General features: G+C 36.5%; 1 long non-coding RNA gene across 4 annotated transcripts; it reads left to right on the top strand.

The window, feature by feature from the left end:
• Nucleotides 1-18685: 18685 nt before the first annotated feature.
• On the top strand, nt 18686-22203 carry LOC136220694 (uncharacterized). Of its 4 annotated transcripts, none has more exons than XR_010684674.1 (3): nt 18686-18785; nt 21304-21448; nt 21864-22203. It is a non-coding gene; the product is annotated as an uncharacterized lncRNA (long non-coding RNA). The 4 variants fall into 4 exon arrangements; XR_010684672.1 differs by having other exon boundaries at nt 21725-22203; XR_010684671.1 differs by having other exon boundaries at nt 21672-22203.
• The last annotated feature ends 2558 nt before the right edge of the window (nt 22204-24761 follow it).

Raw genomic sequence — 24761 nt, 5'->3', positions numbered from 1 at the left:
ATTCGGATTCAAGCTTGGGTCTCAATTTCAGTCCTCCACCCAACCACGACTTTAATGCCATTTATGCTCGGTTGGATATCTTGGAGGATAACCAACGCTGGGACCGGGTCCATTATGACTCCCAATTCGCCACCCTCAACACCCGTTTTGACTTCCTCGAAGCACAACAACGGGAGGACCGGGCCCATATCGACACTCGTTTCGATGCTCTCACCGCTTCCTTCGCCTCATACTTCACCCTCCATGGCACTCCACCCCCATCTCAACCATAGTTCCATTTTCTTTATGTTTTCATTTTCTTTTGTTTTCATTTTCCTTTGTTTTGCTGTTTTGATGTTTCATGTACTATCTTTTTTATTTTTTAATATATTAGTACTTTTCGTTTATGTTTCGTTTATTTTTGCTGCTTGTAATAAAGCCACGCAGGGCGTACCCCATGGCACGCCCCGCGTCCCTTCGTTTTTATGATTAAAAATGGTTCAAAAACTCAAACACGCGGGGCGCCTCTTTCTTGCGCCCCGCGTATTTGAGTCTCTGCCCAAAAACACCACAAAACGTACTGGTTACGCGGGGCGCCCCTCTGGGCACGCCTCGCGTAACCCCTAACCACTAAGGGTCTTCTTTTTCTTTTCCTTTTCTCACTTTATTTTTGTTTTTGTTTTCATTTCTTTTTGCGACGCCCTTGGAATAGGTGTCATTTTAAATAACGCGGAGGGACGTGCAACCCCGCACTTAACGTTTGGTTTGCACTACCAAAAACAAAAATAAAAATAAAATAAACTACAAAATAATTAAACTAATTTATTGACTCTTTTAAATTTTCCCGACACGCTATCCCCCCTTCGGAAATTAATTAAAGTTCTGTTATTTGCCATCAAAAATAAAAGTGTCGGAACATAAAGGAATGATTCGATGAAGAAATTTTAGTCTTGGTTTTGAAATTAGGGAATTTGTGCAAAGCTTAGATTAGTACTAAACTAAGGCATTGAGTCTTAACCCAAATGTTATCTCCATAATGAACTTTGAAAAGGCAATAAAAACGGGATAGTTAAGAATTTAGCGAAAACTCGATAGTGCACAATTTAAACCCGAATCTTTGTGAGGTATTTTTTGAGCCTAAAAGAGTTCGTACGAGAACTCTAATTCTTTCACAATTTTTCGAGAGCTTTGACTTCACTCGACTCATAGAATTTGCATCCAATACCGGGTTAAGTACACTTATTTTTGGTAAAAAGGCAATAGATGATAAACCGAACCCACTTAGGCTAATTTTTCTTAATTCATTTTTCTCGTTTTCATTAAACATTAGGAAACCCCCTCGAGCCTATTAACCAACTTTTCTTTTGATTAATACCCTTTTACCAATTAACCCTTTTTCCTCTTGTTCAAATACCGACATAACCAAGTTGCACCCAAGTTACCCGAAATGAGTCACGGCCTTAGCAAAAGTGCATCATAAGCTCTCAAAATATTGTTTTTATGCCTCTATGAAAACAAAGGACACAATAAAAATAAAAAGGCATTCTCGAGCTCCACCCGAGCAATTTTGAAGTATATTCTGTAAAATTGGCAAAGGCTGAAATAAACAATGATGCGGTGCAGTCACAAACGGTATTTTTGAACTCGAGTTTCTTGAAACTAACCACTAAAGAAGCCACCCACATTACAACCCCCCTCCGGGTTCATTTTTAATATTGCCTAACCATACTTTAAGAGGAAAAACCCGGATGAAAATGCAAATTCAACATGATCTTGAGTAAGTGCAAAGAAGAGCGCTAAAACACCGACCCACCTAAAATTGAGCGTAAGAGCGAAATCCCTTGGTGAGGTACTATTGGGTTCTCAAAAGATAATCAACCCCCGTTAATATTGCCTATTAAATCTTGATCATGGAGGTTTCAAACAAGTTTCGTACTCAATTGTTTGCGTAGGTACTTACCGAAACCTTTGCACAAAACCATAACTTTGAAATCACGCACTTGGCAAAACCAACCTGTGGTTTGTTTCTTAATTTTCTCAATCCCTTGTTTTTCGATTTCTTTTACTTGAGGACAAGTAAAACTTTAAAGTCCGAGGAGGTTTGATAGGGGTATTTTACCCCTATCTTTTAGCGTGATTTACGGGACGATTTCGGGTAAAATAAATAAGTTTAATTATAAAAATAAAGTGTTTTTGATAAAATAAAGAAATAAAAATAAATCTCGTACTTTTAGTTTATTTCCCTCGTTTTTGATTAGTTTAGGAAATAAAAACGTCAAGCTAACTCGGCTCTCAAGATTTGTATTTCAGGTACGAGAAAGGAGCAAAAATCCACTCAATACGCGGGGCGTATTATCCTCTACGCGGGGCGTGAAACATAGTGCCAGAAATAATTGCCTTATCCGCAGGCACCATGTGGAACTGACTCAGCATATGCGGGGCGTATGACACACTACGCGGGGCGTATGACACATGTCGGCAATAATTGGCCTAATCCTGAAAGTCAGACTGCATTGTCTCCCAGAGTCAACTATACCTACGCGGGGCGTACCACTATATACGCGGGGTGTAAAAAGGCAGTTCTTCAACATAAAAGATCAGAGACTCTTTTACGCGAGGCGTACTTCAGCTACGCACGGCGTAAGGGCACCAATTCAGGCAATAAAATTCCAGAGACTCAAACACGCAGGGCGTATAATCCTCTACGCAGGGCGTACTTGAGTCAACAAGACAACGAATTGGTCCACATCCAGAAGATTTCTGATGGAATGGGCACTTACGCGGGGCGTAATCCACTTTACGCGGGGCGTATCATGGGATTTCTGCACCAAATAATGTTGCTCCATGCTTGTGCTTTGTGAAATTACAAACTTGCCCTTGCTTGATGTCTATAAATAGATAGCTCTTGAACTTCATTTGATACCAATTACATACTAGAGAGCTATACTATACTCTTTTCTTTCCTTGTAATTTAGATTCAGATTTTGTAGTTAAACTCTCCCCCTCGAGAGCTTGTTCCGTTGTTCCGGCGTTCCATCAAAGTTCCGCTCCATCACTCGTCACCAAGCTCGAGAGTTCCACCTCCACGACCTAGGAGACGGCTTTGAGTCCGGTTAGCTAGTCCCAAGGGCGGATTCTCCCTTTTTACTTGCTAATTAGCTTGTACTCTTCCTATGTACTAGGCTTGGTTGTATTTCATCTAAACACTTCCCATATTTATAATTTACGGCTTATAATCTCTATTTCCCTTTACGTGTTAATATTTATTGCTTGTTTTGATATTGATAATTGATTATTGTGTAGGAGCACGCGATTACCGCCGCCATCCGGGCTATCTTTAGGGAATTATATAGGTGTTGCCTTACCGGAAGTGACAAACCGAAAACCGTAGGAATTGACAAGCCACGGAACTTACGGGCCCTAATTTCTAGTTCCCCCGCATTAGACACGCCTTGACTAGGAATCACGTAGTCTAAGTACTTCACAGGTCGGTCTTACTACATTTGGTCGTCTTTGCAAGAGTAAACCATTATCCGTATACATTTAGAGTCGTTATTTATCGTGGTTATAACTTATCATACACACCCCGCTTCATAGAGTTTTAGCCACATGAATCTGTGTCGCCAATAGTTAGGAATAGTGTGTAGTTGTGTCTTACTTTACCCCAAAGTAATCACCGCTTAAATAACATACGAAACCGAGTCGTCTAATACTTGTAATTATAAATCCCGTGGATTCGCTACCCGGTCTTAACCGGATTATTACTTGATACGACGGGGTACACTTGCCCCTAAGTAGTCGTAGTGTCTAGTGGAGTTAGAACATTTAAAAGATCACATCCATATTCATAGCACATTCACCGCAATACACATTTAGTCGTCATTAGAAAAGCTCTACACCTAGATCCTACGCCCATCACATGGCTCAAGGCCATGGATTCTGAAATGGATTCCATGTATACCAACAAAGTGTGGACTTTGGTTGATCCACCCGAAGGGATAAAACCCATTGGGTGCAGGTGGATCTTCAAGAAGAAGACTGACATGGATGGAAAGGTTATCACCTACAAAGCTAGGTTAGTATCGAAAGGATATCGTCAGAAACAAGGAATTGATTATGACGAAACTTTCTCTCCTGTGGCTATGTACAAATCAATCAGAATAATGCTCGCTATTGTCGCTCACTACGATTACGAGATTTGGCAAATGGATGTGAAAACAGCTTTCCTAAACGGAAACCTGCTTGAGGATGTATATATGATGCAGCCTGAAGGTTTCATATCAAAGGATGCAAACAAGGTTTGCAAACTACAGAGATCCATTTATGGACTCAAGCAAGCATCGAGAAGCTGGAACAAGCGTTTTGACGAAACCATAAAACAATTTGGTTTCGAACAAAATTGCGAAGAAGCTTGCATTTACAAGAAAGCAAGTGGGAGCTCAGTTGCATTTCTAATATTATATGTGGACGATATATTATTGATGGGAAATGATATAGCTCTACTACAGGTCGGTGAAAGTATGGTTATCAGGTAACTTCTCCATGAAAGACCTTGGTGAAGCAGCTTATATACTTGGTATAAAGATCTACAGAGATAGATCAAGAAGACTGCTTGGTCTTTCACAGGCTACATACATTGAAAAGGTGCTAAAGCAGTTTAGCATGCTTGAATCGAAACGAGGTAACTTACCCATGGTACATAGAGTAAAGTTAAGCAATCATCAATGTCCTAAAACCGAAGATGATAAGAAACGCATGGCTGTAATCCCGTACGCCAGCGCAATCGGTTCGATTATGTATGTTATGCTTTGCACTAGACCTGACGTAGCGTTCGCGTTAAGTATAACGAGTCGTTATCAAGGTAATCTGGGAGACGAGCATTGGAATGCCGTCAAGAACATTCTTAAGTACTTGAGAAGGACTAAAGACATGTTCCTAGTGTACGGAGAAGGAGATCTGAAAATAGAAGGATTTTCAGATGCCAGTCATCTCACAGATGAGAACGATTTTAGATCCCAATCAAGATACATGTTTATCTTGAATGGGGGTGCGGTCAGTTGGAAGAGTTCCAAGCAGGGAAGCGTAGCTTTCTCTACAACCGAGTCAGAGTACATCGCCGCTGTGGAAGCAGTAAAGGAAGCGGTTTGGATTAAGAAGTTCATTACAGAACTTGGTGTGGTGCCTGACATTGTAAATCCCATTACTCTGTAATGTGATAACAATGGAGCCATTGCACAAGCAAAGGAACCACGGTCTCATAATGCATCCAAGCATTACCTGAAGCGATACCACATTGTAAGAGAGATTGTGGCAAGAGGAAATGTGAGAATAGAAAGAGTACCTACTGAGGACAACGTTGCATATCCGTTGACAAAGCCCTTAGCCCAAAAAGTACATGATCGTCATCTAAGTTCTACTGGGATAAGTTGTAGAAACAATTGGCTTTAGTCCAAGTGGGAGTATGTTGGGGTTTAGTGTCCTATAGACAATTGTTCTAGGATATGAACTAAATATAAATGAAGTGTTCTTTATATCATTTGTTTTAATAAGATATGGTTTCATAACTATATAAAGGCAACCTCTTTTAAGAACTAAATAAGTTTAATAAAAGGAAATCCCTAAGTTTGTTTAAAGTGATTATAAAGTGTTCATACAAGCATGAAGTGAGACGAAACTTTATAATAAACTAATAAACTTAAAACCACCCCAAGTCAAGTAATATGTTTAGGAAAAGGATTGACATATCACTGCTGAGACTTGCATGTAACAATGTCTTCTGTCGAGACAGAGAGCTGATCTCACAAGCTTCAGATATGCAGATATCTGGACAGTTACATGGATCCAATAAAAGGGAGTTCATTAGGATTGGGGGCCCGACTTGAGATAACAGGATGGGTAGATTCATCCTTGTCACATGTTCATCTCATTGGTATTAATAGGTATAAGTAATCCTAAGACTCAAAGGAATGTTAATTAGTGATTCTGGATTATGGAATGTGATGCTTTGATCCTGTTGCAACACGATCCATAACAGAGATGACTCTGGGGTGTGAACGACAGACGTTGGGTATCACAGGAAGTAATTGCAGGATAGTTATACATTGGATTGAGCATTTATCACTCCCGAAATGGGAGATACGTCCAAGGATCGCTTGTGGAAGACTTGACTCTAAATCCTTGCAAGGTGATAGCTTAAGACTTGAAATACAGATTTCACTTAACCTATCTAATTGGAGTTAACTCGGCCTGTACAAGTAAAACGAACGTTTCGCTATATGTGACTTGACATTATCCATAGTCATAAGATTTAGTTCAAGGATATAGTTGATGAAGGATCGAATTATACTATAACTAATACGGAAAGGTCAACGACAGAATCAACCTGTCTTCTTATAGCTCTGGGGGAGTGTTTCGGATTTGCTAATCACATTTCGCGTACTCATTCCGTTATGCAAAGATTAAATATAACAGGATCAAAGCATACGGCTAGAAGCAATAAGAACCTAATGGGTCACACATAAGACTTGGAGCCCAAAAGAGAAACAGATGTTAATTAATTGATGGAAGCCCAACTGAGTCCACTAAGGCCCAGTACATAGGGGGGCGATTTTATGTATGTAAAATACATAAATAATTAATTTGATTTTAAACAATTCTAATTAGATTATGATTGTGAATTAAATTAATTAAAGGATAAATAAGTTAGGAGGTTTAATGAGATTAAATTGCTTCTATTATTATCCTGTCAGGTTATTATTATTATCTTTATATTTAGATATAATTATAGATAATAACTAATGAGAATTTTATTCCGAATTAAATTCTTATTCAGTAACCTAATTCTATCTAACTAGGGTTTAGATACAAGAGAGTATATATACCCCTTATATGTAAATTTCGGCCAAGCCCTAGTCTACCGAAGAGAGAGAATTTCGACCCCCTTGTTGAGGACGAGATCATTCACCGCTTCCTTCCGATTTGATCGATTTTCATCTCTTTCTCTTATTCCTTGATCTTGTGTTGATTAATTATAGACAATCTATTCTTGATTGTTTTACACGATTGAGTTCTAACTTAATTTTGAATTGTGTTTTTGTCTTGTGCTTGGGAACTCGGAGTAAGAGTTGTGGGCACTTCGATTGCAACGGTAGATAGAACTTCGAAAGGTATTTCCTTTTATCCCTCTTTATATGAAATAATGATTAACAGATCTTGGGTTAATGGAAAAAGGTTAAAATTTTATAATTCCTCTGCCAAACGTTAGCCTATTTTCCTTCATGTATTCCTTGGGGGAGCCTGATGGTTCCTCCGACTTCCTTCTGGCGCTTCTTCAAATAGTCTCCCATTTGTTGGCAGGGCACTTCCTAATTCTGGATTGCTGACCACTGAATCCGTAGGTTGAGAGAGCAAGAAGGCTGAGTCATGACGAGCTCCCGACCTGATAAAGGCAGCCTGCCATGCTGATGTCCTCGGCCTTGGCGGGGGACGGTTCAGAGGAGGGATAGTCCCCGTTGTGGGTCCACCTATGATGGGATTCGCCAGGTAAGCTCTTAAACGATCCGCCATAACTGTTCCATAGATGTTTCCCACCGCTTCTGCGCAAATATCCATGAAATACTCATGCGACATTTCTCTTTCATCCTGAACAATCGATGCATCTGGATCTATATTAGCGGCATTTGTCTGGGAATTATTGACTGAAGTTGGTATTGAAGGTGCTGTTGTTCCAGTTGAAGGGTTTGACCCTCCACTAGCCATCTTTGTGATTGTGAACTAAGTCCTTTTATGATTAGAACTTCCACGTTCAGCGCACCAATTGATGACTGGTGATGAATTCTTGATCAACGCGCTTCCCTGTGGGGCGCCGTTGGGATCGGCGGGGGGAAGCTCTGATGCTAAAGTCAGTAAAGTATAGAAGAATAAACTATAAGCACGAAGTAGGGTTTAGGAGAATGCGTGTGTGTACCTCAATAGCTTGGGATGCAAGCTATTTATACTCGTATAGTTGTAACTCCGGATAACTAGAAAGTCTCCATTAATACCTCATTAATGGCGGTTACTGATCTTATTCAAGTATGACCGTTAGCTCATTAATGGGTTATTAGTTGCCTTTATTGGGAATCGGCTCTGCCGTTCAGGGGGCGTATCGAGGCGAGATGGCGGGTCTCCCAAGTGTTTGACTACTGATGGCGTATTGAGGAATCTATATGATCCGCCATCCAGGTGACTTACTTGATACGCCATAGCTTTCATGATCATCCTTATACGCGGTCGTTTGGTTAATTACCCTTTTGGTCCCGTAAATAATATCTGGATGTTATCAGTGGTGTATTAGGTCTAACATGTATACAGCTAATATCAAAATACCGAAAAATAGCATCAATGGCAACACCACCATAAACCCTGGTTAGAATTTCCTAAGGGAAAAAAGCCCTCAGCACGAAAGGATTGATGCAAACCGCAAAAAAGATTATTGATAAGATGAAGCAATGCAATTTACACTACAAGAAAAATGCTAATTACTGGCGGAAATTTCCGTCGCTGATCAGCCAAAATCCGCCGCTAATTGAGCTCTCCGACGGATTTGTAGCGGATTCGGATCCGCCAGTAAAAGCCTCGTAGGAGCCGCATACCGACCACGTATTTGTGTCCGTCGGAGATTTATTCCGGCCTGAATTGGGCCGGAAAAAATCCACCGGTAATTTCAGACACCGACGGAATATTTCCAGCCAGTTTTGCGTCTGTAAAACTGATTCCGTCGGTTATCCTTTTCAACTCAAATTTTCCATTTTCCAATACATTTAACATACTTATTTGTTGCTATTTTCATACTCCATGTGATTGCATTCTTTATTTTCTTTTAATTATTTAAAACAATAAAGTATATCATTCATCTCTCTTCACTGTTATAACATGCATATTTTTAAAAAAAAAAACTTAATACATCATCTCTCTCCAGAATTTATTCAGAAAATTTGATTGGTTCCATGAACTTTGAAAGTATCTTGATAGTCTCCTGAACTTATATAAAATGTTCAATTAGCCCTCTAAATTTGCGTAAAATATAATCAATTAATCACTCGGTCGTAAAAAAGTAAGTTAAATGCGGAAGATGTATTGAACGAGTCTTAAAAAAAAGTAAAACGACCAAAATCGGGATATGCAGTTCTAATATTAAAGAAGACAAGTTGTATAGTTAATCGAATAATAACTTCATTTTTAATTTATTTTTGAATTATGTAATAACATTCTAAGATGCGTGGAATACATCTTCCGCATTTAACTTACTTTTTTGCGACCGAGTGATTAATTAAGGGTGTTGTTAAACCCAGCCCCAATTTCCCACCTCTAGCCCCGTGAAAGGACGGAAATACCCTTTGAGGCTTTGAGGTGGGAAATAGGGGAAAAATACCTCTCCCGGCACGTGGGCGTGAGGTAATCACGCCTCACCACATGGTTAGGCGTGAGGTAATCACGCCTCACCATGGTGCGGCGTGAGGTAATCACGCCTCACCACAGGGTGAGGCGTGGGGCTATCACGACCGCACCTACGGTGAGGCGTGATGGCCTCACGCCTCACCCTGTGGTGAGGCGTGATTACCTCACGCCCGCATGAATAAATCCAAAAAAAAAATGTTGTTGATTATGGTTAACTTGAATTATCCGTTTAGAAATAAAAATTACGGCATTTTAACTCGGATTACCCTTTAACAAATAAAATTTAACAACATAAACATTAAAATAAAAATTAATAAACATAAAAGAGTACATATAATATCAAAAGTGTTAAAATGTATAAAGTTCTACTAAAATAATTTAGTTCGTCCGACGCCACGCGTCCATAAACTCATCCATCTCCCTCTTAATGAGTGGAGCATCCTCGTCAGATCGGTGGGTAGCCGCTAGTTGGGTGACACGCCACAACCAACTAACCCACTGCAAAAAAAATAAAATAAAAAAATAAACACATATAAACTAATACTAAATAATAATATTAAATAATAATAAACTTACAAATTCACTGTTGGCGCGAGCATACTGGACCGGTCCATCCTGTGGTGCATGAAGGAGATGAGGATGTGAATATCGCATATACCAGTCCATGTAAGCAGGATCACAGACAGTGGGATCGTATCCAACTGGCCGACATCTCCTCCGATCAATGCCCCGAGCCGATGGAAATCTCCGCCAGGTATCCTCAACTGTGACAGAGGAATGCGTGAGCCTGTACGATAAAGACCTCCATGGTCGTACTGCTTTATTAGGTCTAATACGCTCAGCTGGGATAGGCTGAGTATATCCGACCTGTCGCAGCGCTCGATCTGGCATATACGACTCGACGATGTCTCTACACCGTATCCAACCGGCGTAGGACACTAGAAGCCGATCATCATCGGGGACAGGACCATAAGGCAACCACGTCACCTGAAAAAAATAATACTCAATAATAAATAATAATATACTATAAATAATACTTAAATTAATTCTAAAATTTTATAAAATACCTCTGCTACCATCATACGGTCCAGCTGCCCACGTATGGTATCTAGTCGGGCGATCGTCTTGCCTGATACCCCGACCTCCCATCTTAGTGCACGGGCATGGTCAGCTGGGATCACGTGAGCTAGTCTATGCGGTCGGAACGTCAGAAAATACTCGTATATCCACGCCTGTAGTAGGGTCAAACATCCGCATATACCAGAACAGGCTCCTCTGCTCGCTATCCCCAGCTGCCGGTACAACGTGGCAAGTGTAGCAGACCCCCATGAAAGTCCAGCTGCCCCTTTGACACCGCCGTAAACCTCAGCAAGATGGGCCGGTCTAATCCTATCTCCACTCTTGTCAATAAACAAAGTGGATCCGAGCATAAGCCACATCCACACTGTGGCTCGAGTAGCGTCATCCCTACCCTCAATGAGAAGCCTGTGTACAGCATCAACAAATACACCTCCACCACTCCAGAGATGTCGGGTCGACGACAGAAGCTGCTCCCGATCCATCCCGAACATCATCATGCACATGGTATGCAGCCGGTCAGTAGTGGGAGACTCGGACACCATCGCACCGTCGATCGGGATCCGAAGAATCTGCCATACATCATGCAGCTGGATAGTCATCTCCCCGAACGGCATGTGGAAGGAGTTCGTATCGAGCTGCCACCGCTCCACGAACGCAGTCAACAGCGGAGTGTCGAGGTTCCTAAACATGATATATGGAAGGTGAGACAAACCAGTCTTCTTGATCATCTCCTTCAGGTGTAAAATGACACATATACAATTACTGAATGTTTTTGAGGTTTATAGTTAAAAATACAAATTACAATAAATGTGACAAACTAAATTATTCTTACCTCGGGTGACGCACCAGAAAACCACACCCACAAATCTCGGCATGTTGTTGATCTGTTGTAGCATGTCAGAAACGACCGAAGCTCTCCTCCCAGCATCCGTGAGGCAACATGTCCTAGAAAACTAGGAATCACGGAACCATCAACGGGACCACCATCCACCGGTCTACTAACTATCCAGCTCTCGTCCTCACTAGCTTTGGGACGTTTGCTGGTCCCTGAAAGTTATAAAATTATACTAAAGTTATACTAAAATTATACTAAAACTATTAAATTATACTAAAATTATAAAATTATACTAAACTATACTAAAGTTATACTAAAATTAAACTAAAACTATTAAATTATACTAAATTTATACTAAATTTATAAAATTATACTAAACTATACTAAAATTATAAAATTATACTAAAATTAAACTAAAACTATTAAATTATACTAAAGTTATACTAAAATTATATTAAAACTATAAAATTATACTAAAATTATATTAAAGTTATACTAAAATTATACTAAAACTATTAAATTATACTAAAATTATACTAAATTTATAAAATTATACTAAACTATACTAAAGTTATAAAATTATACTAAAGTTATACTAAAATTAAACTAAAACTATTAAATTATACTAAATTTATAAAATTATACTAAACTATACTAAAGTTATAAAATTATACTAAAGTTATAAAATTATACTAAAAAATATCTGTACTCGCAAAGCGACCTCCTATGCGCTGTGTCCGCTGTCTAACCGGGGTCGGCTGCTCATCGATATCATCACCCTCGCGATCACGTGCAGCTGCAGACTGTCGCAGTACTTGGGCTACCACATCCAGGTAGTCCTCCACAGAATTTCTATCAGGCTCTCTGTCACCAAAATACGTCGCCCCCTCTGATCCATGAATATCGAGCTGATCCACAATCGGCCCCCTCCTCACCTGCTCCGTCGCAGCCCCTCTCCGCTTACTAGTAGATATATCAATACCACGCAATCTCGTATGCCGTGGTGTATCATCCTCGTCGTCCATATCTAGACGACGAGCAGATGACGGGATGGATTTCCCACCGCTAGTAGGTCACTCCGTCTATAAAAAATTACACTAAGTTAATCTAAAATTGTAACATATAAATTATAAATTACACTAAATTAATTTAAATGTAAATATAATTAAAAAAAAATAAAACACCCTCGGGCATATGAACATCACACCCGAACCACTGGTCGGGGTTTGAACATCACATCCGACCTATGGTTCGGGCGTTTGAACATCACGCCCGACCTATGGTGCGGGCATGTGGCTATCACACCAGCACCACTGGTCGGGCGTGATGTCCTTACGTCGGAACCACAAGTTGGGCGTGATGTTCATACGTTCGACTGCGATTCCGGCGATTTTGGAAAAGATCCCACAGATCTCAAATCGAAGCGAAAATCAACGAAATAAAACCGTAAATCTTACAATTTTCGCTTTCCCTTTACGGCCTCTGTCACCATCCATGATTTGATTCAAAAATTAGTCCGGATTTGATCGAAGAGTGTATAGGGTTCTTGAGAGGTTTTGTCTTTTTTCAATTTTTGTGCAAAGGGTAGTTCGGTCAATTCCTGATGCTAGAGGTAGGAATTTGTGGCTAGGTATGGTAATTCACTTAATTAATTACATTTTATGCAAGTTCAGGGGCTAATTGAACATTTTATACAAGTTCAGGGGCTATCGGAATACTTTAAAAGTTCAGGGGCTAATCAAACTTTTTGGACAAATTCAGGGGACAAATGATGTATTAAGCCAAAAAAACGAAAATCCCAATAAGTATAAAAATTGTGATTTTCTGCATCTTGCTGCGACAATACTATTTGCAGCAAAATGTTTGCTACTAAAAGTAAGGGAAAGTAGAAAAAGAAAAAGAGTACGTGTTAACAAAAATGGACTCAGTGTTAGTTTTGACAATTTGTTATGTTTACTTCTTTAATTTTTCTTTTTTCTAACATGACATAATAAATTCTTGATTTTTATTGATGTGTTATGTTGATTCGATGATGTGATATTTTAATTTGATGACATGATAAACGTAGATAATTAGTCAACAAAAAATTCTATTTTTTTTCTTTTATGAAAATGTCTACATCTTCATTAGATACGAAAAGAACAAGTACAACAAGAAACGAAAAAGGTAAAAAACCTTACAAAATCCACAATGGGACGAAAACGACTACAAAGAGCAATAAAATCCATAAAAGGTAGAAAACATACAGAAAAACAATAACACATATACTTCATTGAAATCCTAATCCGTAGAAAAACAACCGCAATCGAATCTTCATCATTTAGGCAATTTTTTTCTATTATTTTAATTGTACGAAGTTCATGCCATGTTTTTGCAAATAAAAATATCATATTTCTTTATTTACAACTTAATGACAATTATAAAGTTTTTTTTTTTACTTTTCCTAAAGCAAATATTAACACTAATTTTTTGCTATAAAAAACTTTGCTATAAAGCAAAATTTATATTTTTGAGGGGATAAACATCAAATTTACTCCTAACATTTTGGAGAAATGCAATTTTATGCAATTCTTTTTGTGATTAATCTATATTTTTTCAGGGATAGAAAACTTTCCAAATAAGTTTGTCAACTCATTTGTAATGATGTTAATAACATAATAAATATTTTATGCAATTTTTTATGATTAATCTATACATTGTATACTTATTATTTTTTTTTACTTTTTTACATTTTTTATAACTGTTTGCCGCACAATAAATATTTTATATATGATTAATGTTTAAAAGGTTCGATTTAAAAGTTAAATAATAAATTAAATTTCAGTAAATAAATCTGCTCAAAATGATATGGGTAAAATTAAACCTTATCTATTATTATTTTGGGTAAATTACACAATGATCAAAATAGAGTTGGTTTATTACACATGTCTCAAACTTATCAACTGAATTTCAAATTTATCAAATTATGAAAATAATAAACTACTTTATCATATAACGAATGCATCCCTTAAACTTAGGAACTATTATTATTATTTTAGTATATAATTATTATTAAAAACATTAAATTAAAGGAAAAACATCAAAACTTGTAAAATAAAAATTGTTCTTTAAAAAACTTATACACCTTCGGTTCTTTTGCAGGCGGAAATAGAAAACCAAATTATAAATTAAAGCATTTTCTTTTTCGCTGCATTTTCTGATATTCATGTGCAGGGCCGGCTCATAGTGCACCAGCTTAGGGCCCAGGGCTGGAGAGGCCCAATAAAAATTTAAAGTTATAAATAAATTGTTTATATTTTAAGTATAATAAGTATATTTAAAGTAGTGGAATAGTATTACCTTGTTTTCTAACTAAAGAGGGTATGAGTTCGGTTCTGACCTTCGTAATCTTTAATATATTTTTAATATATAAATGATATGGGTAGTTTTTTTTTTAACCAAAATGATATGTGTAGTTAAAGGTAAGTAAAGAGAAAAAATAAATATATAAAGTATATTATTATTATTATTATTATTTAACTCCTACAAATAAATTGATAGGAGAAACAATTATTTTGTAGGTGAATTATGGAGGGAATCTTTCCTCCAAAAATCTCCTATAACATTTTACGTTATGTAGGAGATTCCGTAGGAGATTCCTACAGAACATATTTGTAGGAGAAAGCATAGTTGTTTTCTATATTTCCTACCGATATGTTTTTTGTAGCAGATCCGTATTTTTGTTGTAGTGTATGAAAGTTAATTTTTTTTAATAGAGACAGTGATAAAATCATACAAGATGGTCTAATTTTTTCTGAAAGCTCATTGATAAAAAAATTTAAAAGGTATGTCAAACCTTTACACTTTAATTAGTAAATTTTATATTAAACAGATCCTTACTGTTTATTTTGCCTATGGCTTCTAAATTGTTAGGACCGGCTCTGTTCATTTGTGAAAAGTTACTACAAGATTAGCTCATTGATAAAAAAAATTTAAAAGGTATGTCAAACCTTTACACTTTAATTAGTAAATTTTATATTAAACAGGTCCTTACTGTTTATTTTGCCTATGCTTCTAAATTGTTAGGACCGGCTCTGTTCATGTGTGAAAAGTTACTAGAAGATTAAAGATTTGAATCTATATTCATTTCATTGCAAAAATGGAAAAACCGGTTAAAAGCAGTTGTATTATCATTTTATTCTGATAATAAATTATAAGTGACTATTCTCTCCAACCATCTTCTTAGTTTACGTTGAATTCAAATTCAGATTTAGATTCCTGTTTTGTGATTTTTAAAGAATTATACAATTTAATTTGGAAAATGATAGAGAATTTAAAAAAAAAAAAAACGATTTTTGCAAACCTTTTCTATTCAACTTACATGAAATTCAGAGAAATGTGTTCATAGTTTGAAAATCTCCAGTACTGAAGCATAGCTTATTTATTATAATTTTTTTTTATAATTCCTTCTTTATTTTCCGATTTATTATAATTTTTTTTTTATAGATTTAGTAAGTTTTTTTTTTTTTTTTGTAATTCCTTCTTTATTTTCCGATTTATTATAATTTTTTTTTCAGCTTTTTTAATAGGTTGTGTATGGATTCCTTCCTTAATAGGTTGACACAAACAATATTATATTAATATTTGAAATAGTTGCAAAAATCATTAAGTACTAAATTTTCAAGCAAGAATATATTTAAAGAAGATAGTCAAATTCATAAACATTAAAAATAGAAGAAAGCAAAAAAAAAAAAAAAAATACATGAAAAAAAAGGAAAATAGTAATATGACAGTGGCTTGAATATAGATTTAAGTAATGAATTTGAAAACACAGTAAGACTTACTTTGTCAAAAACAAAGTAAGCATAGCCTAACCTTAAAGTAAATAGTTATGATAATATTAAAAAAAGGGAAAATTATAAAACTGGGTCAAATGGGAGGCCCATTTACATATTAAACTCATTTACTAATTCTACTACATATCTAGACTGATTTTGTGTGACTTTCCAAAAATACCCCTGACCTTCCCACTTCCACCACTTGCGAATTGCCGCTCCCTCTATCTCCTTGGTTATGCGAAAAGTTGCTCCAGCATTAATGATTTCAAGACTTTTGATCTTCCTTTCTTCCTTTAAATTGCACGAAATCTGCACCATTTAGTAAAAATTATAATGAATTTCTCTTTTTCATCTCTTCATCTCTTGATTCTGCAACTTCCCAACCCTAGAAAACGAGTAAATGGTTTTTCATCTTCCTGTTCGTTGCTTGGTTTCTTTCTTCTTGTTACCATCAAAGAAATGGTTTTTCTACATTATTTCCTTCGTTCTTCCCATGTTATCATATTGTTATTGTCGCTTTTGGGGGTGAAATGGGCGAAAAATGTAAGTATCTGTTTGTTTTTTCTGCGTTTTTTCATGAATTCACTTCGCAATAGATGGTTTTGCTAAGCTTTGCGAAGAGAACGAGTCTGGAAAGTGATGATCTACTTCGTGAATTGATGATTTCGCGAAGTTCTGCGAAGAGAAAGAGTCTGAAACGTATGGATCTACCTCGCGAATCGATTAGTTCGCGAAGTCTGCGAATAGATCCTCACGTTTCAGACCTCGTAGACTTCGCGAAAGCAGCGATATGCGACGTAGATAGTCACATTTCAGACCTCGCAGACTTCGCGAAAAAATTGATATGCGAAGTAAAATCACCTCTTCCCCTGCACATTTACATTCGTATGCTTCGCTAATTTTCATTTCGCGAAGCCAAAATCGTCTTTTTTCCTAACTAACACGGTTAATTTTTTCTGTAGATGGTTGAATACGTAACATCCCTTTCTGGAAGGCGGCGTACTGGGATGCAGGGGAGATGATTTTCTTTCATGTATAGGGATGAACTTCCCCAAGATTGACACATTCACTCCTGAAATGATTCGTTAGGAGAGGTTGTGTCAATCTCGGGGTGTACCATGGGACACGTCCATCCTATGGTGCCAATCTTCAAAGTGGACCTAACTTAATCTGGTGCCAATTTTGAAGCGGATGCGTAATCTTGGTGTGCACCGTTTTAAAATTGGTACCGAATTAGTTAGTTTCACTTTGAAATGATTAGTTAGTAGAGTTCATTGTGGCAATCTTGTTGTGAATTTTGATAATGTTATGATTTGAATGTTGTTATTGTGGCAATCTTGTTGTAAATTTTGATAATGTTATGATTTTAATGTTCGAATCCGTTGTTGTTTGCCAATTTTTATTATATATCACTTCGCGTATTAGCTTCAAATCATATCCAGCATTCGCATATGCGAACTAAATTCATCAAGCAAAACAAACTTCAGCTTCGCAGGCTTCGCATATGCGAACTAAATTCATCAAGCAAAACAAACTTCAGCTTCGCAGGCTTCGCATATGCGAACTAAATTCATTAAGTAAATTAAAACATTAACTTCGCAAGCTTCGCATATGGGTGAATATGCGAAGTCAGACGGGATGGGGCGAGCTCCGCGTAAATATTGAGGGTATTTTTGAAAAGTCACACAAAATCAGTCTAGATATGTAGTAGAATTAGTAAATTGGTTTAAAATGTAAATGGGCCTCCCATTTGACCCAATTTTGTAATTTTCCCTTAAAAAAAAGTTGATAGTTAATGATAAAATAAATTCTAAAGATGATTTAGCTTGTAATTTCCTCTTATTTATTTAAAACCTTGGGCCCTTAATGGGCTGGGCTGTCTCCCCCCATCTCAGCCGTTTCTTTTCTCTTTATCTTCTCAAATAGGTCTATTAGTCCTCTAGCGTGTTGGGAATTTTTCTTGATTGCGACAATTTAGCGGAAGCGATAAAACAATTTTATTGAATTTATGAGGTCTATTAGTCCTTTAGCGTGTTGGGAATTTTTCTTGATTGCGACAATTTAGCGGAAGCGATAAAACAATTTTATTGAATTTATGAGGTTTACAAGAGGGTGTTCTCTAGAAACTTTCTAGAGTTACAATGAGATAAAACAAAAATAGTAGCACTCTGGTGTTTCCCAAAAATACCCAAAATAATTATTTTTACTATTATTATCTCTCCCCAAAATAATTAGATTATCCTCTAAAATAAACTCTCAAAACTCACAAGGCACAATTGTGCCTCTCTCGCTCTACATCATTCCTCTCTCTATTAACTCTCTTTCTCTTTTTTTCCCCTAATTTTTTTTGATACATTTAAGAAGTATATTACATGGCTATTTATAGTCATCTAATGAACCCATTATTCAACCAAGTAGTTGAATAATTAAATGTGGATGCCCCTTCTTTCAACAATGGAGACACCCAATTTTAATTTAATTTTTTTTTTCTTTTTTTTTTCTTTTTTTTTTTCTTTTTTTTTTTCTTTTTTTTTTCTTTTTTCAACATAGCAGACGAATTTAACTGCCATGATAACTCGACCGACGAGTTGCAGCTTCACGGACTCCAATTGCAATGACGGCATGCGAAACACCAGGTTGTTCTCTTTGATCATATAAATTGATTTAGTTAGGGTTTTCCAATGCCAAATTGTCTCCATTTCTGTTTATTATGTGTTTTCTAGTTTTTCATCTACTAATTCAATTTCATGAGAGTTGAGCCTATGGATTTAAGGGTTGGTTAATTTTGGAAACATGAACTTGTTTTGATTTCGTCAAACCTGAAATTTCATACCATAACTTTGTTGCTTGAAATCACTTGTCAGAGGGCCACTATCATAAGTTGATCTAATTCATTAATTGAAATGCTCATCACAGTCCAATTTTTCATAGCTTTAAATTCTACCAGTGGGATCATTACTCTGATACAAATCTTATCCTTATTTGCTCAACTATGGTAATTGGTAAGTCATAAAGGTACATGAGAAGACATGGGGAGATGAGTTCTTAACTTTTAGGACCTAAAGGACTGCAAAGTCACGATTTAGTTTGGACATATATAACTTGAATCACTGATCATCATGCTCACCTTGTACATTGCCTAGAAGTTGTTGTCTTCTATATTTATAGAGGCTAGCTAATTAATAATTTGATTTGGACAAACTAATATTTATATGTTATGGAATTAAGAAGTTGTTGTCTTCTCTTTTCTGTTCTTTCAGAGTTATTTCTATGAAACTATCCGTATGTGTGTTTCTAAGTAAGTCAACTTTTTTTTTTTTTTTGGAATAAGTAAGTAAGTCAACTTGATTTCATTAAATGACCTTTTTTTCAGTAAAATCTTTTTCATTACATGTGTATTTATTAAAGGCATCTGTATTTTTTCAGAGCTTTGGATTATTTGAGAATCAATGAGGCAATTTGTATATTATAGCTGTTATATATGCCATTGCTCAGCTTAATTTACTTGAAACTTTCATAACTTTCCAGGGAGTTTTTGAAGAAACTATGAAGAGCGTTCCATTGTTGCCAATTAATTATAAAAGAATAAATCCTGTAGTCATAGTTATTAAAGGCGTGCCTCGGCTAAGGCCCAGCCTTAGGGTCGTTGGAGCCCAAAGGCGGGCGCGGTCAGTCAGGCGCGTGCCTTAATCCAGGCGCTAGGCACGCCTCGGCTACCTTAGGGTAATTTAGGGTATTTTAGAGTTTTGAGGGTATTTTAGGGTTTTTTAAGTTCAGAAAATAAAAGAAAAGTAGAGACAGACAAAGAGACAGTTTTTACTCCACATATGGCAACAAACATTTTGCTCTCCTCCCTCCATCAACGGTGCTTCCATCTACTAGGGTAAAATGTCTCTTATAGATGATGAACCCGACTTTGTAGATGATGAGTACATTGATGAGGAAGGTGACAATGATGATGAGATTGAGAACCTTATTCAAGAAGCATATGATGATGACGGAAGTGATGATGATGATGATTATGGTTCCGATGAAGATTAGGAAGGAAGACTAGGAAGTTAAAGATTATTTGTTTTCTAGAGTCAAGACTATCAGTGTTGTTAAAGGCGCGCCTCGGCTAAGGCTCCAGCCTTAGTGCCTCTGGAGCCCAAAGGCGGGCGCGGTCACTAAGGCGCGCGCCTTAGTGCGCCTTGGTGCGCCTTAAGCCAGGCGCAAGGCGCGCGCCTTGGCGCGCCTCAGCTACCTTAGGGTATTTTAGGGTTGAGGGTACTTAGGGTTTTGAGGGTATTTTAAGGTTAAGGTATTTTAGGGTCTTTTAAGTTCAGAAAATAAAAGAAAAGCATGGATAGACAAAGATCGACAGTTTTTACTTCACATATCGCAACAGTTAACTCATGCCTTAGTAGTTAACTAGAACTTAACTCATGCATTTTATGGTTTTATTTTTGTTATTTAACTATTTGTGATTATTTGTGACTAGTATTATGAATTTATGATATTTTTTTTGTGTGCGCCTCGGGTCGCTCGGGCGCGCGCCTTAAGTTGCGCCTTGCGCCAAGGCTCCAGGACCCCCCTTGCGCCTTAGTGCGCCTTGCGCCTTTAATAACTATGAAGACTATTAGTGTTTTCTTTAGTTTTAATTTTTAAGTCGGAATTATGAGTTTATGATTATGCCTTAGTAGTTAACTAGAACTTAACTCATGCATTTTATGGTTTTATTGTTGGTATTTGACTATTTGTGATTATTTGTGACTAGTATTATGAATTTATGATTTTCTTTTTGTGTGCCTCGAGTCGCTTGGGCGAGCGCCTTAAGTTGCGCCTTGTGCCAAGGCTCCAGGACCCCCTTGCGCCTTTAATGACTATGCCTGTAGTTATTTAACGACCTCTTGTACCATGATATCTAAGATCGCCTCACTGAAACTCTCCCGTACTTGATTGGTTTTATATCTATTTGTCAATTCGAGTTTAAACCTCTGCCAATTCTTACATGAAATTGAAGACTTTGGCATTATTATTATGGTTTCGAATCTTGATTTACTTCTTAAATTTAGGATTATGAGTTAAACTTGTTTAAGGTTTAGGTATATAGATGCTCGAATTTGTTTGGCTTATCATATACTCATCATTGTTGTTCACAATTTCCAATTTCAGAGTTTCCCTTTGCCTCACGGAGCTGATCAGGCCGGTATGAGGGGCTTTTCCAATGTGGAGGCGAGTCAATGAAGCATGTTTGTGCCTTAGCTCAACTGGTCCTCCTCATCCTATTAGCTCTGATTCGCTGGACCTTGCTTTGCAGGTATTTTTAAATATTCATGGTTTTGCTGAATAAATAAAGCCTTACAATTTTCAATTTTAGAATTATGTTCAGTTTGCTTTTGTTTATATGCTGGAGAATCTATTCTGCTTAATGGATTTTGATTAATAAATTTGGATTGAAAGAGTTCATATTGGTCATGTTTCAATGAATATAATTATATATGTAGTACTTAAGTTTTTGAAGAATATTAATATCATTGCAGAAACTTATATGGACTCCATTTTCTTGCTCTCACTTTGACTATGAATGAAGCAGGTTTGACCTGTTCTGGTTTATCCTGCTTATGTTTCAGAAAAAATGTAATATCTTACCCTATCGTGCATATTTGTGATACCTTGATGACGCCTAAAAATTGAAAACTCAGAACACTGAGAAAATTACAACCTCAAAGCAGGTAAATCCCCGGGTTTTCGATCAGCCTTCCACCTTGACGGAGGACGAGCTGATAAAAGTAAACCGAAGTAAAGATAATTGAAGTTCTAAGATAATTTTCTTTTTGCTTGCATCTTCAACAATGTTATGGTATTGACAACTTCTGGACATATCGTGGAGTTTTATCATTTATATAATTATCAACAGATATCAACTTTGTAATTTAAAAGCTATATTAGGAAACTAAAGTATATTAGTTGGAATGTTATTTGAACCATGAATATGTATGTATGTATGAATCTATTTTAATTGCTGATTTGTAATTCATATGATGCTTGAATTATTAAGTAATAATTTTTGAATTGCCATTACTTGTTCTTTCTTTTGAAGTTTCCTGCTCTTGCAGTGTTTTTGAGGTAGGAAAAGTCGGACAACATTTTAATGGGTAAATTACACCATGGCCACTGAACTTTGGTTATTTTTACAGTATGATTACTAAACTTCAATAAAATTCAGTGAGCTTTACTCTTTGTTATATATGTGGCACTATTACTATTGATCTACCTTTTTGACCTTTTTACTTCCTCCCCAACCAGTTAACCTTTATCTCTCTTCCTATTTTATCCACCCCTCCTTCTTGTTTCACACTTCATCTCTTTCATCTCCTCGACCCAGTTTTGGATTTTAAGCATTGGTTTCCTGTTACTCAGAATTCGACTAGAAAATATATGATTAGCAACTTCCTGAACAGAAATACTACTAGAAAACCTTCAAATAAGCTAAGAAGGACTTAATTAATATTTTCACATATCACCATTGTTCTGCACCTCTGTCCTTTGTTTGTGGTGGCTTTCCTTTAATCGATTCTACAATTTGTTATTGTAATTTCTGATGTCTGATTTGGTTTCTTGTCCCTTCTTTCAATTTGGTTGATCGATTTGTGCCTAGATTGATATATGCTTTGCCCATAGTGACTGGGGTAGATATCTCGTATTCGAAAACTAGCAGTTCGTCCTGTTAATCCTCCAGGACCCAAATAACTCGATTTTCTCCCATGAACTATTTGTGTCAATGGATTAGTTCGATCCAAAACTTGAGATAATGGGTGTAATCCACAACTTCAACTCGAGAAATTAATACTTCGGAAGAGTTGGATTTTTCCGCAAGACTCGAGATCGAATCGGTTACCGAGTTCAACTAAGAAATTAATACTTTGAAACAGAGCATTGGGTCTGAACTGGGTTAAAATGAGCTTGAATTTGAGTCAGTTGCAAGGAATATGCTTCGTGTTATTATGAAGGTTTTCTGAATCTGAGATGCCAGCAGCAGTGGTGTTGTTTAGCTGGATATTACAGCTACACAAGGACGTGCCTAAAACAGTTCGTTTCTACTCCGAAGGATTGTACTTTACTACAAATGTCTGGACTCTTGCTGAACTTTAATCTGGTCCACTTAAGATTGCCCTATGCACTCTTACAAGTAGATTTCTGAGGAACAGAATGCTTAAAAAAAACGGAAAAAAAAGGAAATTTGAAAGCAAAATTGCACATTTGATGTCTGGTTTTGGCTCCACTCGTATTTCATATTTAAAGTAAAGACATTTTGGAGTTTTGTATCAGCTTGAGAGAAACGAAAAGTCTGTTCAGAAATATACTTAAAACATGACAAATTTAAGATATATTTTCATAACAAAGGGCATAGAAGAAGTTTAGAGTAGGAACCGTTAGTGACAATAGTTTTGATTGTAAATACATAAAATAGTACTAAAATTGGCATGACTTAACAGGAGGAAGTTGAATAGATTGTCAATTGATTAATGAACCAAAAGCACCCCCATAGATAATTCCAGTTTCGTATAGTATTATAGTATACGTATTATATTTTAATTGAGAGATTACTCATCAAATTAGACTCGAATCGAATCATCCTATTCAATTGCGAAGAAAAAAGCAAAACCTAGAAATTAAGATAGTTCAATAACTCGAATATTTTGGGGATTCATCTTTTCCGTCGGTTCGGGTTCCTGCGGCTTTTGAGGAGTCCTGCCTCATTGAATACTCTATTTTATCTTCGTTTTTCATATTTTCATATGTTCTCCGTTCATATTTTCTCTCATTTTCTCATTTTTCATGTATTTTTGGGGTTTTGATTTTTTTTTGTTTGTTTTTCACGTTTTTCTCAATTTGCCGGTTTTTCATGATTTTATAATTTTTCACAAATTATTAAATGTATCAACCCGACTAACTCGCTAATCATTTAATGTATGGGTTATGTGGGTCGACCCGTTTATGATCCAATTAATGAATGAGTCAACCCTAAATCATTTTATTGCTCGTTAAATGGGTCATGATCCATTTTGATATCTCTACGCCCAATTATGATGATGATTTTAACGTCCAACCAACCAACTTTGTATCCTTCTATTCTTTATTTATTGGACCTTAATTGTGGTGCATACTGTTGACTATGGGCATTGCTCCACTCTTGAGCGATGGTCCATCAATAATTTTGGTTTTGCATTGGTGTATTTATAATATTATATGGTTATTTTAAAATGGTTGAGTTGGTTTAGTTGTTTGATTTTATAATGTAGATTTAGAAAACATTAGAGATGTCTACTGTTTTTAGACTCAATACTTTTAATTTTTTAGCTTCTAACCAGGGGCGGATGTAGGGGGGTCAAAGGGGCATTCCCCCATCCCACTAAAAAAAAAATTTTTTTAAATCCAAAAATAAAGGTTAAAGTGCAAAAATACTCCTAATGTTTTGGGTCAGGAGCAATTTTATCCCTAACTAACGTCTAAAATGGTACAATTTTATCCCTAATGTTGGAAGCCAAGAGCAATTTTACCCCTAACGTTGATAAATTGGGTCAATTTGAGAAATAATTCATCAAACTGTCTTCTCGGTCATGAATTAT

This window comes from Euphorbia lathyris, chromosome 2 (assembly GCF_963576675.1).
Source record: "Euphorbia lathyris chromosome 2, ddEupLath1.1, whole genome shotgun sequence".
Classification (NCBI taxonomy): domain Eukaryota; kingdom Viridiplantae; phylum Streptophyta; class Magnoliopsida; order Malpighiales; family Euphorbiaceae; genus Euphorbia; species Euphorbia lathyris.
Note: the sequence above shows the minus strand (reverse complement) of the source record. Positions and strands in the feature narration are given on the sequence as shown.